At 40.0% G+C, this 14748-nt stretch overlaps 1 long non-coding RNA gene across 1 annotated transcript; it reads left to right on the forward strand.

The window, feature by feature from the left end:
* The first annotated feature begins 9287 nt into the window (after positions 1-9287).
* LOC130466960 (uncharacterized) lies at positions 9288-14347 on the forward strand. The gene is made up of 3 exons (XR_008927116.1): positions 9288-9362; positions 9649-9694; positions 14104-14347. It is a non-coding gene; the product is annotated as an uncharacterized lncRNA (long non-coding RNA).
* The last annotated feature ends 401 nt before the right edge of the window (positions 14348-14748 follow it).

Consider the following 14748-nt stretch of genomic DNA (forward strand, 5'->3'; position numbering starts at 1 on the left):
AGGCGTCAGGACGAATGCTGAATTGGGCAATAGAGCTGAACGCCTTTGATATCACCTATGAGCCGAGGAAAGCTGTCAAGGGGCAGGCATGTGCCGACTTTATTGTTGAAATGACGAGGCCTGACTTTGCCAAGAATACAAACACGGTGTGGACAGTGTATGTAGACGGCTCATCCACACAGAATGGATGTGGAGCTGGGATAATCTGTCACTCCCCAGAAGGAGACACTTTTGAGTATGCTATGCGATTTAACTTCCAGGCGTCAAATAATGAAGCCGAATATGAAGCCCTGCTTTGTGGCATTAAAATGTGTAAGGCGGCAGGCGCCGAGGAGATTGTAGCACTATCTGACTCCCAACTGATTGTGAGCCAAGTTAATGGGACCTAAGAAGCTAGGGATCCGACTATGGTCAAATACATGCAGGCCGTCCATCAGGAAGTAGAGCCACTGAAAAGTTTTGAAGTAAGGCAAGTCCCTCGCTCGGAAAATAACCAAGCTGATGCCCTGTCAAAATTGGCAAGTTCCGCGTCTTGTGATACCCCTCGGCACGTGTTTTGGGAGGTAAAAGAGCACAGAAGTGTTGAGCAGATGGAGGTGGAAACTCTTGACAGAACGTCCACATGGATAGATGACATAGTAAACTTCAAAATGAATGGAGTCTTGCCCGAAGACTCAAGGGAAGCGGCAAAACTTCAGAAGAAATGCTCTTGGTTTGAAATGTGGAACGGCACCCTCTATAAAAAGGCCTACTCCCGTCCTTTGTTAAGATGTGTAACACCTGAGAAGGGGCAGGAAATTCTAGAAGACCTTCATCAGGGGTTGTGCAGCTCGCATATTGGTGGAAGGGCTTTGGCTGAAAAGGCACTTCGAACCGGCTATTACTGGCCGACTCTTAAGGAGGACGCAATTTCACTGGTCAAGAAGTGTGACAAATGCCAGCGTTTTTCTCACCTAATACACCAACCGGCACGAGTTCTGACGCCCATTACAAGCCCAATTCCATTTGCTAAATGGGGGATGGATCTTCTAGGCCATTTACGGCTGCACCAGGAGGAAGGCGTTATGTCATCGTTGATGTAGATTACTTCACCAAATGGGTGGAGGCAGAAGCGCTCAAAAACATAAAAACTACTGATGTGAGAGCATTCATTTGGAAGAACATCATGACTCGCTTTGGGATTCCACAGGCTATCGTCTTCGATAATGGGCCCCAGTTTGAGACGCCTAAGCTGAAAGAGTGGCTGGCAGATCACGGCATACACACTTGTTTTGCATCAGTCGGACGACCCCAAGCCAATGGTCAGGTTGAGGCGTTCAACAAAATTATCTCCGAAGGAATGAAAAAGAAGCTTGACGAAGCCAAAGGTCTATGGGCTGATGAGCTGCCAAATGTCTTATGGTCCATCCGCACCACGGCTAAGAATTCAACCGGTGAAACACCCTTCTTGCTAGCCTATGGCGCCGAGGCTGTCCTACCCATAGAAATGTGTGAACCAACGTTGAGAGTCATGCTGTATGACGAAAATGCTAACTGGGAGACAATGTAAGCAGCCTTGGACTTCCTGCCCGAGGTTAGAGGAAATGCAGCGCTCAGACAACAGCTGTACAAGATAAGGATGGCAAGAGAATACAACAAGAGAGTCTCTAATAGAGTGCTCAAAGTGGGAGATTTTGTCCTCAGGAAAATGGAGTCCACAGGACGAGCAAATGAACAGGGTAAGCTGACGCCCACTTGGGAGGGACCTTATGAGATCTATGATGAGGTTAGAGATGGAACCTACCGCATTCAAGACATGCAAGGCCGGCCTATTTTGCGCACTTGGAATGCCGACAATCTCAAGAAGTATTTCTTCTAGATATGTGCTAAGCTTTGTCTTACTTACCACGATCCATTGCCCAAGGGGCGGCCTCTAATGGTCATAGTAGGGTAGTAATCACTTTTGTAACCGGCTAAATTCACCTTGCAAAGTTATAAATAATACTACTCTATGTGTCTCGTAATATTTATTGCTCGCACAATGAATATAAAAATGTACACTCCAATGCATAACCAAAGCCTAATTGTATGACGGCCTGAGAAGTGGCCCAGATTAGCAAAAACTCTCAGCAAGACTAATTGTTTGAAGCCTAAGAAGTGGCCCAGATTAGCACCAAGTTGTAGGCTGATCACCTATCCAACTCCCTTCCCAGTATAGCAAGCCGCTGGCCAACCAGTACGGCATAGTAAGTGCCAGCGGCACAAATAAACTTAAATCATAAGTTATTTGTTCAAAAGCCCAGCGGCATGAACAACTTTGAAACATAGGTTGTTTGCTCAATAGCTCAGCGGCACAAATAACCTTAAATCATAGGTTGTTCGCTCAAAAGCTCAGCGGCATGAACAACTTTGAAACATAGGTTGTTTGCTCAAAAGCTCAGCGGCACCAATAACTTTGAGACAAAGGTTGTTTGCTCAAAAGTGCGGCGGCACGAACATTTGGCCGTCCAGTCCATTTGACGAGCATGTCTAGCGGCAATCATACCTATTGATTGACTTGCGTCAATCAATATCGTTATAGACACGCTCGCCAAAGAAAGCGACGACCACAGTGGTGCCTAGCACATGCTCAGTTGCCAGCGGCACCAATAACTTTGAAACAAAGGTTGTTTGCTCAAAAGTGCGGCGGCACGAACATTTCGCCGTCCAGCCCATTTGACGAGCATGTCTAGCGGCAATCACACCTATTGATTGACTTGCGTCAATCAATATCGTTATAGACACGCTCGCCAAAGAAAGCGACGACCACAGTGGTGCCTAGCGCATGCTCAGTTTCCAGCGGCACCAATAACTTTGAAACAAAGGTTGTTTGCTCAAAAGTTCGGCGGCATGAACGTTTGGCCGTCTAGTCCATTTGACGAGCCTGTCTAGCGGAAATCATACCTATTGATTGACTTGCGTCAATCAATATCGTTATAGACACGCTCGCCAAAGAAAGAGACGACCACAGTAGTGCCTAGCGCATACCTATTTATTAAGCCTATTGATTAAGGAATAATCAAATTATGAAGAGCAAATAAATACGAGATAAAAGAAGCAACAAAAACAACCTATTTACTTATAAAACAACGCCCGTAGAAAGGCGTGTAAAAGTAGCCCAGAATTCAAAAACAAAAAGAAAGAAATTGTTGTGTGCTCAGCAGGCACAATGGTACAGACGCCAGCAGCGCCAAAACTTAACAAAATAATTGTTTTTTGCCCTTAGGCACGGGAACACTTGAATAAAATTCTAAAGAAAGGGGAAGGAAGCAAATCAGGGAGCAGCCGCATCGTCCTCATCATCAGATGATACAAACTCAGGGGGCGGCTGACCGAGACGCTCAGCAGCCAACACAGCGGCACTGTGTTCCATTCGCCGCTGGAACCACGCAAGATCATACTCTGACATGTGGTTCTCCCAGGCGTGCTTAACAGCGTCCTTGGTCGCCTGCTCCCCCTGATCATAGGATTCCAAAAGACGCTCACGCAAGGAGCGAACTTGCGACCTGGCCGTCTCCAGCTCCCCCCGAAGATGCTCGGCTTCCTCAGCCGCCTCTTTGACCTGAGGGTACTCCCGCAACTGGTCCTGGAGCGTCCGTATTTCCGCCGCCGCTGTCTTGGCCTCCTCGACCATTGCCACCATGTCTTTGTCCTGCGCCAAGATCTTCTTAAGCAGCTCGGCCTTGTCAGACCTCAATGAAGCTACCTCCTTTGCTTGAAGGTCTATGGTCGTCTGCATCTGCAGGCGGACCTCTTCAATGGATTTGAACGCATAGTCGCCATGGTGGGTGGACTCAGCCACCTGAGCTTTGAGCTCCTCAGCAGTGCGGGTCTTCCAACTCTTGCAGAATTCCATGCGGCAGAACAACTGCAAAAGGAGCTACATGTTAGTAAATGACTCGAAAAGAAAAAACAAGTACAAGCAAGTTGGAAATAGACTCACGTCGAGAAGAGTGGCCTGGATCGCACCAAACTGGGCGTCAGTCTTGCGGCCAGGAAGAGAAGCAACATACTCTGCGGGGACGGCCTTAAAAACCTTACGGCATATAGCCACCCTATCCTTTGACGAATAGTGGGGAGTAGCGGGTACGTTCTCGTCCTCTGCAGCAGCTGCATCCTTCCCTTTGTCTTTGGCTATAGGAAAAACAACGGCCTTAGGATGACGCGGAGAGTAAGAAGAACTGCCAGAGGAGGCTCGATACGTCTGAACGACGTTCGAATAATACTTACCGCCCGATGACCTAGCTCGGCGGGCTACCTCCGCAGGTATCTGGGAACGGACGTCGGCCGGAATTCCAGAAAGAGGGTCCTCCAGCTCGTCAGGATGCCCACCAGACTTCGATTTGGACACCAAGTCCACAACCAGAGACGGCTTGTCCACGCCAATCTCATCGTCATCAGGGCAACCCCCCTCAGCAACCTTCGACTCGTCCTTCTTCACAAGACGGCGGGGTATGGGTTTGGGCTTTTTGAAGGTACTCGAAGTCTCCGAGCCAGCTGGCACAGCTCTCTTTTTCAGCTGGGACAGAGTCGTCCCCTTCTTCTTCCCTGACGCCCTAGCCGCGTCCTCAGCTTGCTAAAAAAGAACGTAAAGGACAGTCAAATATTGGGCCTCGTCATCAATCACAAGCCACTCACAAGATAGTGGCTCGTCATTTAAAAGGACGCCCGTCTCAAAAATGACGATGCGTACCTTATCAATCACAAGTCACTCGCAAGATAGTGGCTCGTCATTAAAAAGGACGCCCGTCTCAAAAATGACGAGGCGTACCTTATCATTCACAAGTCACTCGCAAGATAGTGGCTCGTCATTCAAAAGGACGTCCGTCTCAAAAATGACGAGGCGTACCTTATCATTCACAAGTCACTCGCAAGATAGTGGCTCGTCATTCAAAAGGACGTCCGTCTCAAAAATGACAAGGCGTACCTTATCATTCACAAGTCACTCGCAAGATAGTGGCTCGTCATTCAAAAGGACGTCCGTCTCAAAAATGACGAGGCGTACCTTATCATTCACAAGTCACTCGCAAGATAGTGGCTCGTCATTCAAAAGGACGTCCGTCTCAAAAATGACGAGGCGTACCTTATCAATCACAAGTCACTCACAAGATAGTGGCTCGTCATTAAAAAGACGTCCACTGTAGACACTGGACGGGAAAAGCTTAACTTGCAAAAACAACAACCTAAGAGAATACTCACCTTCTCCTCCAACTCGGCCTTGGCTTTCTGCATCTTGGCCTCATAGATGTCGGCCATCCAATCGGTCATATCGCCCTTCCCAATATCCGCCGCCGATAACTTGCTCATCCCTTCCTCTGTGAACAAAAAAAACCCAAAGTTAGAAAAAATGAATAGACCAACGCGGAACGGCACATAAATTGGCATACAACCTCGAGTCATAGAATATCCTAAGCCTACGGCCGCTAGAAAGGCCTCGTTCCGAAACTGGCTAATGTGCGGCAACCACTCGGCCGGCACATGGAAAGTCTTGTCCACTGTTAAGTGGTAAGTGTTGGCCTTGAACAGGACCATTATCTGATCCCACTCTTCGGCAGTAAGGGGTGGAAGGGGCTCGTCACGGTCCATATAGTTGGCGTTGCAGTTCCAGCGGCTCATCCTCTCATACATCTCCTGGTCGTCCGTGTAAAACACGACCCACCTTTTCCTCCACATATGCCATTTGCTGAGCTTGCCGACCACTGTCTGGTAGGTACCACGGCTGCTCAGATTAAACCACCCTTTGGCGACACTGGGGGAACGAGAGAGGGAGACCAGATGCAGAAAAGCGCTGAAAGACGGCTCCACGTCGTTCAGCGCACATTTGGCAATATAGCCAAAGATATCAGCCCACGAGTTGGGGGTCAGCTGGGCCACCCCAATGTTAAAACCGTCTAACACTTCCACAACGAAGGGGTGTGGAGGGAATCTTATGCCGAGCTTGATGGATGCGGCATACACGGGGAATTCTCCCTCGGCAAGCAGGCTGACGGTCGAGTCCAGACCGGCCGGCACGCGCATCTGGTACCCTTCCCCCACGCAGAGGTCGTCCCTCATCTTGGCCCCGTGCCTGTCTAGCCACCGCATCCAGCCTACGTCTGGGTGAATCTCCGACGGAAGCAATTGGGCCTCCTCCCGTCCTCTGGGCCTAATAGGCTGGGGAGCAGCCTCTTGCTCCTCGGCGGCCGATGACAATGGAGCGACGCTTGACTCCCCCACTGCCTGGCTCGTTGTACCCCCTGACGAGCTTGCCGCTTGCTCCCCCACCTCGACATATTCGTCAATCTCTTGAAAGATTTCGGCATATTCTTCGTCGGCTGCCGGGGCGGTGGAAGAATATCTCTCCCTAGGGGGTGTCGATGCTTCTTCCCGCAAGCGCAAGCGCGTAGGATCTGCTGTTTGCTTGGTTCTAGCCATGCCTTCTGCATAGTGAACGAAGCACGGCTTAGGAGTGACCAACAATGAAGAATAAGACGCGATTGGACGTCCGCCCCGACAAAAGATGAACGGCGGAAAAATCTTAAATAAAACCTTCAAACCCTTACCTAGTACTAGGAGGTCGGCCGCTAACAAAGAGAAAAATGACGAGAGGATAACAAAAACAAGAAAGAAAGGCGAAAACTAACCTTGAAAGATCTGCGAAGTACTCGGTGAAGAACAGGATGAGTTTTGCGAAGAACAGGATGAGTTTGACGAAGAAAAGGTTGAGTCTCGCGGTGGCCGGAAATCGCCTGATGGTGGTGGGAATACGCCGGAAATCGCCTATGAGACAGCTCTGTGAAAACGAAAAGTAATAAATGAAATTTACCCCCCCCCCCCTCTATATATAGGGAGGGGCAAAATGGAGAAAGGTGACACGTGTCACCACCTCAACACCTGTCCCAAAGATGAAGATGCAAATCAAAGGTCAAGAAGCGATACCCGGAAAGTGTTTCCAGAAATGCCCTTCTTGAGAGGCAAATGTTGTGGGCAAAATTACCATGCCTTCGTGTACCAATGAGGATGTGACACATGGCACGTATTACGCCCCCTAAGCAGAAACCATACGAAGTCTACTCCGGAGCATGAGTATTAATCTAGGTATCTACAATGTATGTGTATTTGTATTTAAGTGTGTATAAATGTATGTATTATACCTATACCTGGAAAGGGGCATAATTAGTATGTATCCCAAGTGAATGACTAAGCACAATAGGCCCAAATAGCCCACTATTGCCAAAAGGGGCCAAAGAATTGTAAGGAGAAAGGACACATGTCCTCCTCCCATACCCCAGCCAATCATGTAAAGGGAATATTAGGTCATTCCCACAAAAACCTAGTATTATAAATAGTCCCACTTCCCTAGAAAAAGGAGTCACAATCAATACATTCAAGAGCAATTGCTGCTCTGCCTTCTCTCTACTTTCTCTCTCTATAAAAATACAATCTTGTGAAATCTTTAAAAGTTACCGGAAAACCTCCAAGGTATCTCACCGGAAAAACCCCACAACAAGGTGAACTAAACAGGGCCTAATATTATCATAACGAAATATTTAGTGAAAATAAGAATGCTATAACATTTACAACAATGTTAGAAAAAAAGAAATAAAAGTTTAAATCACTATCCTAAATTCGACAAAACCTTTGAGAGAAGCCCTAGGGACCGTAAGGGTTGTAACTCAAAAGTTAAAGCCCATTAAAAGGCTTTAAGTGTCACTCTTACCAAGCTTTTTATTTTTTATTTTTTATTTTTGAGGAACATTCCTACCAAACTTCGTTCACACCATCACACTCACTCTTCTCTCTTCTAACAACTACAACATCAATATCAAACAAAAAACTAGAGATTTGAGCATAAAATGGCGACAAAGCTTTCATATAAATTTCCAAGATTAATACTCATATCTTCATTTTCCTTCCTAAAAAAGCCCCATCTTTATCTCCTCCCTGTTCTCCACTTGCCGCCAAACTGCCAGCGTATAGAAACGACAACCAAGCACATGTATCTTCCTCCTCGGAAATTAACTTATCTATGGTGTTGGGGGTTCGTGTGGGGTACTGGAAGTCGATTTGGGAAAGTTTTGATCTTCAAATCAGAAAGAGTTAAAAGAGAACTCTTTGATCAATAACTATTTAAATACGACATGCAAAATCAGGTATCTCTATTAACCTCAGCTAGATGATTGCGTTTTTGGGATTAATTAGCTTGTGAATTTGAGTTGATAATAATGACATGTTCTTTATAATTGGATTTTTTATGGTTTAGTTTGGTGTGCTTGTCATATTTTTATTAATTTGGGGAAATTGAATGAAACTCAGATTCACTTAATCTGCAAAAGGCTACCTAATTGAATGAAACTCAATTTCCCAAATTATCGAAATAGTGCTTGTTATAACATTCAATTTTGGGAAATTTATATATTTACCAATTACCATCATCTATACTCTTGGCACCGGAAAATGTTGATTGGTCTTCATAGCTAATTTTCTCAAACTCGATCTAAATCAACATCTTCACTTTGTGAAAAAATTGTGTATGTAACTGTTGATGAATTGAAGAAGACGAAGAGGAAGTAGAAGTACGAAGGATATGTCTAATTTATTTGTATTTTCTAATTTATTGGGTGCTTTGTTGTGTAGTTGATTCATTAATTCTGAATACGTATGTCACTGGTCATTTTGATCAGTTATATAAGCCAAGAGGGGAGGGGATTTTCGGTAATCACGCTTTTCGTGTCCACCTTTGAATAGACTTTAATACCCTTTGGTGTACCATATGGAATAGATCGATTAAAACAAACTGATTTTTTTATCAAATTGAATTCATGTAATAAACGGATTGTTTAGTGCTATTATGAGTTATCAAATTATGACGCATAAAAGTTACATTTGACAGCAATCCCAAAATTTAATTCCTACTCAAGAACACATATTACTAAGTGTAACACATATTACGAAGTGTAACCGTATCTAACAAGTAATACTCTGTATGTACTTAATGACAATTACAAATCAATCTCTCTCTTTAATAGTCAAACTAAATTAGTAAAAGAATCAGAAATAAAAAAGGAAAACTACAATCAAATATTCAATCATAGTAAATAATTAAATACTGAATCACACTAAAAAGGGAAAAAAAATTACAACTACATACTTAAACACAGCAAATTGAACCCACCAAAAATCACGCTAGAAATGTAACAACAAGCAAAAGTCAAAGATAAAAATAGAAATTAACTATAACTACTTATTACAATTACCAAAATCAAAATTCTTGAGTCGAATATTTCAACAAAAAGTAAACCACGCAAACATCTACATAAACTCCATCACCGTTTCTCCTCCTACGATTAACATTGTCGATTCAAGTAAGTACATTCTTCGCCCTGAATCATACACCTCTTTAGTATTTGATTAACCAACTCCATGCATTTCTGATTTTCAAGGAATAAGGGGAAAATTAATGGAAAAAAAGGTTACTTGCCTTTGAAAAAAGTAACCTTCAAGTACGATTTCTTCTTCTTCAATTGTTTGATGTCCGTTGATTTTTGAATCAATTAAGAACTATTATTTAGGGAAAAAATATCATCATTGCATTAAATATAAATACAAATACATATACATATACTAAATACAAAATCGATTTTTATGCAGGTTTTATGGTTTGTCATTGCATTCGATAACCACATGGGAAACAAAGGTATGTTATAGATTGTATTTTTATGTCATTTGATGAATAACTCACATTAACTTGAATTATAGAAATTACCTTTAACATTTTGCAGAACTTCTAAATCTGATACGAAGTATATTATTAGCTCACCATTTATGCTAAAGCTTCTTTTATAAAAACCCACCTCAGAAAACACCTGTAAATCGAGAAACAAACTGAATGAGACATTGATCTAACACAAATCACAGATCTAAGAAACACATGCAATCAGAAACAAAGCTAGACGAGGCCCATTAAAAGGCAAAGAACACTAATTAAGAGATCCCAAAAGAAGAAAAACATATTTAAAAAATCACACAATTTCACAAAAAAGGAATAAATATATGTAAATCCGGTATCTTAAAAACAACCATACAAAAAACCATTCACTAATTAAATTATTAAAATTTCAAATTTCCCACCATCTAATGCAAATCTACACAAACCCCAATTTCAATGTCTACCCAAGAGAATAGTGATTTGAGGACTTTTAACAAACACATTGAGTGCATGCAATCATGCAAGACAAGCCAACAACGCTAAGAAAGTCTAACACCTCAAGTATTCAGATCTAAACACTACCACAAATAGAACCAGTCTCAAACACACAAACACACAATGACTGACATAAACCCAGGACTGCAACCATCCCTGAACAAAGAAGAAAAGTAGCAAGAATAATACAACATTATATTTTTAACAATACAATATTGTCTAATCGCATCGTATATATAATTAAATAACAAGAATTACCACAAAGAGCTCAATCTATTATCAGACATATATATATAACCTCAAAAATTTAGCTAACTCTCCGCTACCACTGTTACGTTTCCTAGAATGAAATGCACAGCAATAATGAACTGATAAACCAAATAAGAGTTCCTCAGCCAGCCATATGAGGATTATTCGTCTATGCCGCAGAAGATTAGTTCGACAACTGATCCAATCAGCCCCCTAAAAAGAACCTAACAGACTAACATCTATAGTCGCTAAAACATAAACCTCCTATTTCACAATTTCGATAATAGCATCTTCAACCAAAAACATAACATCTTCCATAACATTTTCACCATTCCAAACACAAAATGACTAGTGACATACGTATTCAGAATTAATGAATCAACTACACAACAAAGCACCCAATAAATTAGAAAATACAAATAAATTAGACATACATATCCTTCGTACTTCTACTTCCTCTTCGTCTTCTTCATCAACAGTTACATACACAATTTCTTCACAAAGTGAAGATGTTGATTTAAATCGAGATCTACACTTTGAGAAAATTAGTTATGAAGAACAATCAACACTGTCCGGTGCCAAGAGTACAGATGATGGTAATTGGTAAATATATAAATTTCCCAAAATTGAATGTTATAACAAGCACTATTTCGATAATTTGGGAAATTGAGTTTCATTCAATTAGGTAGCCTTTTGCAGATTAAGTGAATCTGAGTTTCATTCAATTTACCCAAATTAATAAAAATATGACAAGCACACCAAACTAAACCATAAAAAATCCAATTATAAAGAACATGTCATTATTATCTACTCAAATTCACAAGCTAATTAATCCCAAAAACGCAATCATCTAGCTGAGGTAATAGAGATACCTGATTTTGCATGTCGTATTTAAATAGTTATTGATCAAAGAGTTCTCTTTTAACTCTTTCTGATTTGAAGATCAAAACTTTCCCAAATCGAATTCCAGTACCCCACACGAACCCCCAACACCATAGATAAGTTAATTTCCGAGGAGGAAGATACATGTGCTTGGTTGTCGTTTCTATATGCTGGCAGTTTGGCGGCAAGTGGAGAACAGGGAGGAGATAAAGATGGGGCTTTTTTAGGAAGGAAAATGAAGATATGATTATCAATCTTGGACATTTATATGAAAGCTTTGTCGCCATTTTATGCTCAAATCTCTGGTTTTTTGTTTGATATTGATGTTGTAGTTGTTAGAAGAGAGAAGAGTGAGTGTGATGGTGTGAACGAAGTTTTGTAGGAATGTTCCTCAAAAATAAAAAAATAAAAAATAAAAAGCTTGGTAAGAGTGACACTTAAAGTCTTTTAATGGGCTTTAGCTTTTGAGTTACAACCCTTACGGTCCCTAGGGCTTCTCTCAAAAGTTTTGTCGAATTTAGGATAGTGATTTAATCTTTTATTTCTTTTTTTCTAACATTGTTGTAAATGTTATAGCATTCTTATTTTCACTAAATATTTCGTTATGATAATATTAGGCCCTGTTTAGTTCACCTTATTTTTCCTGATCTGATCTGATCTGATCTGATCTGATCTGGTCTGAACTAATATGAACTTTTTTTTTCTGAACTTATTTTTTCTGATCTGATCTGATTCTTCGGAATTAAGTTTAAACAAAAATCTACATTTATCAATATTAAACTACTTACGTGTAAAATAAATGTTACACAAATTTATAATATTGTTATTATTTATTTGACTTTGCTCATGATTTAACTATTCCTTATATTGGATAGACCTATACATGATCTAGATAGATCGGTTATGATCTAGACATATAAGTTCTGATCTGGATATGATATGTACAGATCAGTTCTAATCTAGACATGATTTATATAGATCAGTTACGATCTGGACATGATCAGTTCTAATCTAGACATGATCTGTACATATTAGTTCTGATCTGGACATGATATGTACAGTTCAGTTATGATCTAGACATGATCTGGACATGATCTGTATAGATCAGTTTTGATCGAACATGATATGTACAGTTCAGTTCTGATCTAGACATGATCTGTACATATCAGTTCTGATCTAGACATGATCTGTACATATCAGTTCTGATCTAGACATGATCTATACATATCAGTTTTGATCTGGACATGATATGTAAAGTTTAGTTCTGATCTAGACATGATCTGGACATGATCTGGACAGATTAGTTCTGATCTGGTCCTGATCTGTACAGACCAGTTCTGATTTGGACATGATCTTTGCAGATCAATTCTGATCTGAACATAATATGTACAGACTCGATATCTAGACCAGTTATAATTTGGACATATTGATTATGATCTTGACAAATCGGTTTTGATCTGAACATATTGGTTCTGTAAGGATCGGTTCTGATGTAGACAAGATTTTTGCAGATTTGAACATGATCTGGACATGATCTGTACAGATCAGTTATGATCTAGATATTATCTCAAGTGGTAATACATATTATCACTGTACTCTTTATCAGCCTAGACACGAAATATGAAGTATTTGTTAGGTTATCGCACTCTTTATGTTAGTTGTATCAAAATAATTTTAAGGTTTATGTAATTTCGCACACATTGCGTTCAGAGAATCTTAATGTTCTGACTCCGTTTGTCTGTATAGTGATAACCTAATGTTGAGAGTTGTTCTTATTAAATACCTAACCTTCAATCTTGAAAGTTGTTCTTCATTTCTCTTTTATACGATGCCTTTTTTTTCTTTAATGAATGTGGTTTTTTGGCTTTTGATTTCTTTTGTGATTTTATCTTCTAATGGTTATTGATGAATGTGTTACATTTCCTAATCCTCATTGTACTTGTATGTTTCTTATGTTATATATATATATTTTTATTCTGAAGCTTGATTCTTAATCAGTGAAGTTCTTTTGCATGCTCGAAATTTATGGTTTATCTTGTCGCCTTGTTTATGTTCTAGAGCCTGGGTTGGCTGGGTAAGCCTTTTTCAATTACCAATTTAGTCAATTTTGGACTGTTATTTTAACGACATTTAAAAAAAATACATAACCAAGAATAAAACACAACAAAGACATGCAATATTACAATTAAATAATCTTTAATAGGTTGATGGAAAATATACCTTATTATGCTAAAGTTTATCCCATGTCGTTATTGTATGCAATGATGAAATCTGAAATTTTTAACCTGCAAAAGAATATGAATCGTGGACTGTAATAGGTCTATTAAAGCGTTATATCTTAGATATCATATAAAAAACAATAGGTTTATTTTCGTAATAAAAACTCAACATGTAATACAAACAATAGACCGTATCTTAGATGTCATATAAAATACAATGTATAACCAAGAATAAAACTCAAGAAAAACATACCTTTTTTATGCTAAAAGTTTATCGATGGTTGATGGAAAACATAAACTGAATTCTAAACCTGCATACATGTGAATTTAAACATCTCGTAATAAAAACTCACAAATATTTAATTAATATTTTGTTTAATAAGACGATGCTGAACCTACCTTATAATCTGCAAAAAAATTAAACGCCATTGTTTAAGTTAGACAGACTCAATCTACATAACAACAATTTTAAAAAACAACAGTTGTTTATGCATAAAAATCACAATTATTATAAAATAAATTGTTTAATTTATGTTTTTATTTTCATTCAAGGATTCGAGAGAAGATATTACTTACGTGTATCGGTGCGACTTGAAGAACGGTGATGGAGTTTTCGGAACTCGCATACTGGATTACTGATTTTCTGCTGTTTTTGTTTTAATTTTCTTGGTTTAGACTGATTTTGATTTAATTCAGTTGAATGTCCATTTGATTTAATTTGGAAATTGTAATAATTTGTAATAAGATTTTCATGGTTGGTTGTATGTGTGATTTTCTTGGCTGGGTTTATGCGTTATTTTTTTTGGCTGCGGGTTTATGCGTGATTTCCTTGGCTGTGGGTTTATGCGATTTTCTTGGCTGGATTTATGCGTGATACTTCCTTATTTGCCTTTTATTTTGACTTTTTTGATAGATTTCAGAATTACAGGATTCTTTCCTTTTTTTCTTTCTTCCCTGCCTGATTTCCTGGTTGATTGACGTTTAAACATCTAATTAGCCCAAAATAGATTTTCAGTTTTTAAAATTAGTAATTAATCAGTTTTTTTAAAATAATAAGATTTACATTAATAGGTAATTGTGAAGAGCTGAGGGTAATTTTGTCTTTTAGTTGGTGGACACGAAAAGCGTGATTACGAAAATAACCCTCCCCTCTTGGCTTATATAATAGAGATATATTAAAATGCGTTCATAATAACG

This window comes from Spinacia oleracea, chromosome 2 (genome assembly GCF_020520425.1).
Source record: "Spinacia oleracea cultivar Varoflay chromosome 2, BTI_SOV_V1, whole genome shotgun sequence".
Taxonomy (NCBI): Eukaryota; Viridiplantae; Streptophyta; class Magnoliopsida; order Caryophyllales; family Amaranthaceae; genus Spinacia; species Spinacia oleracea.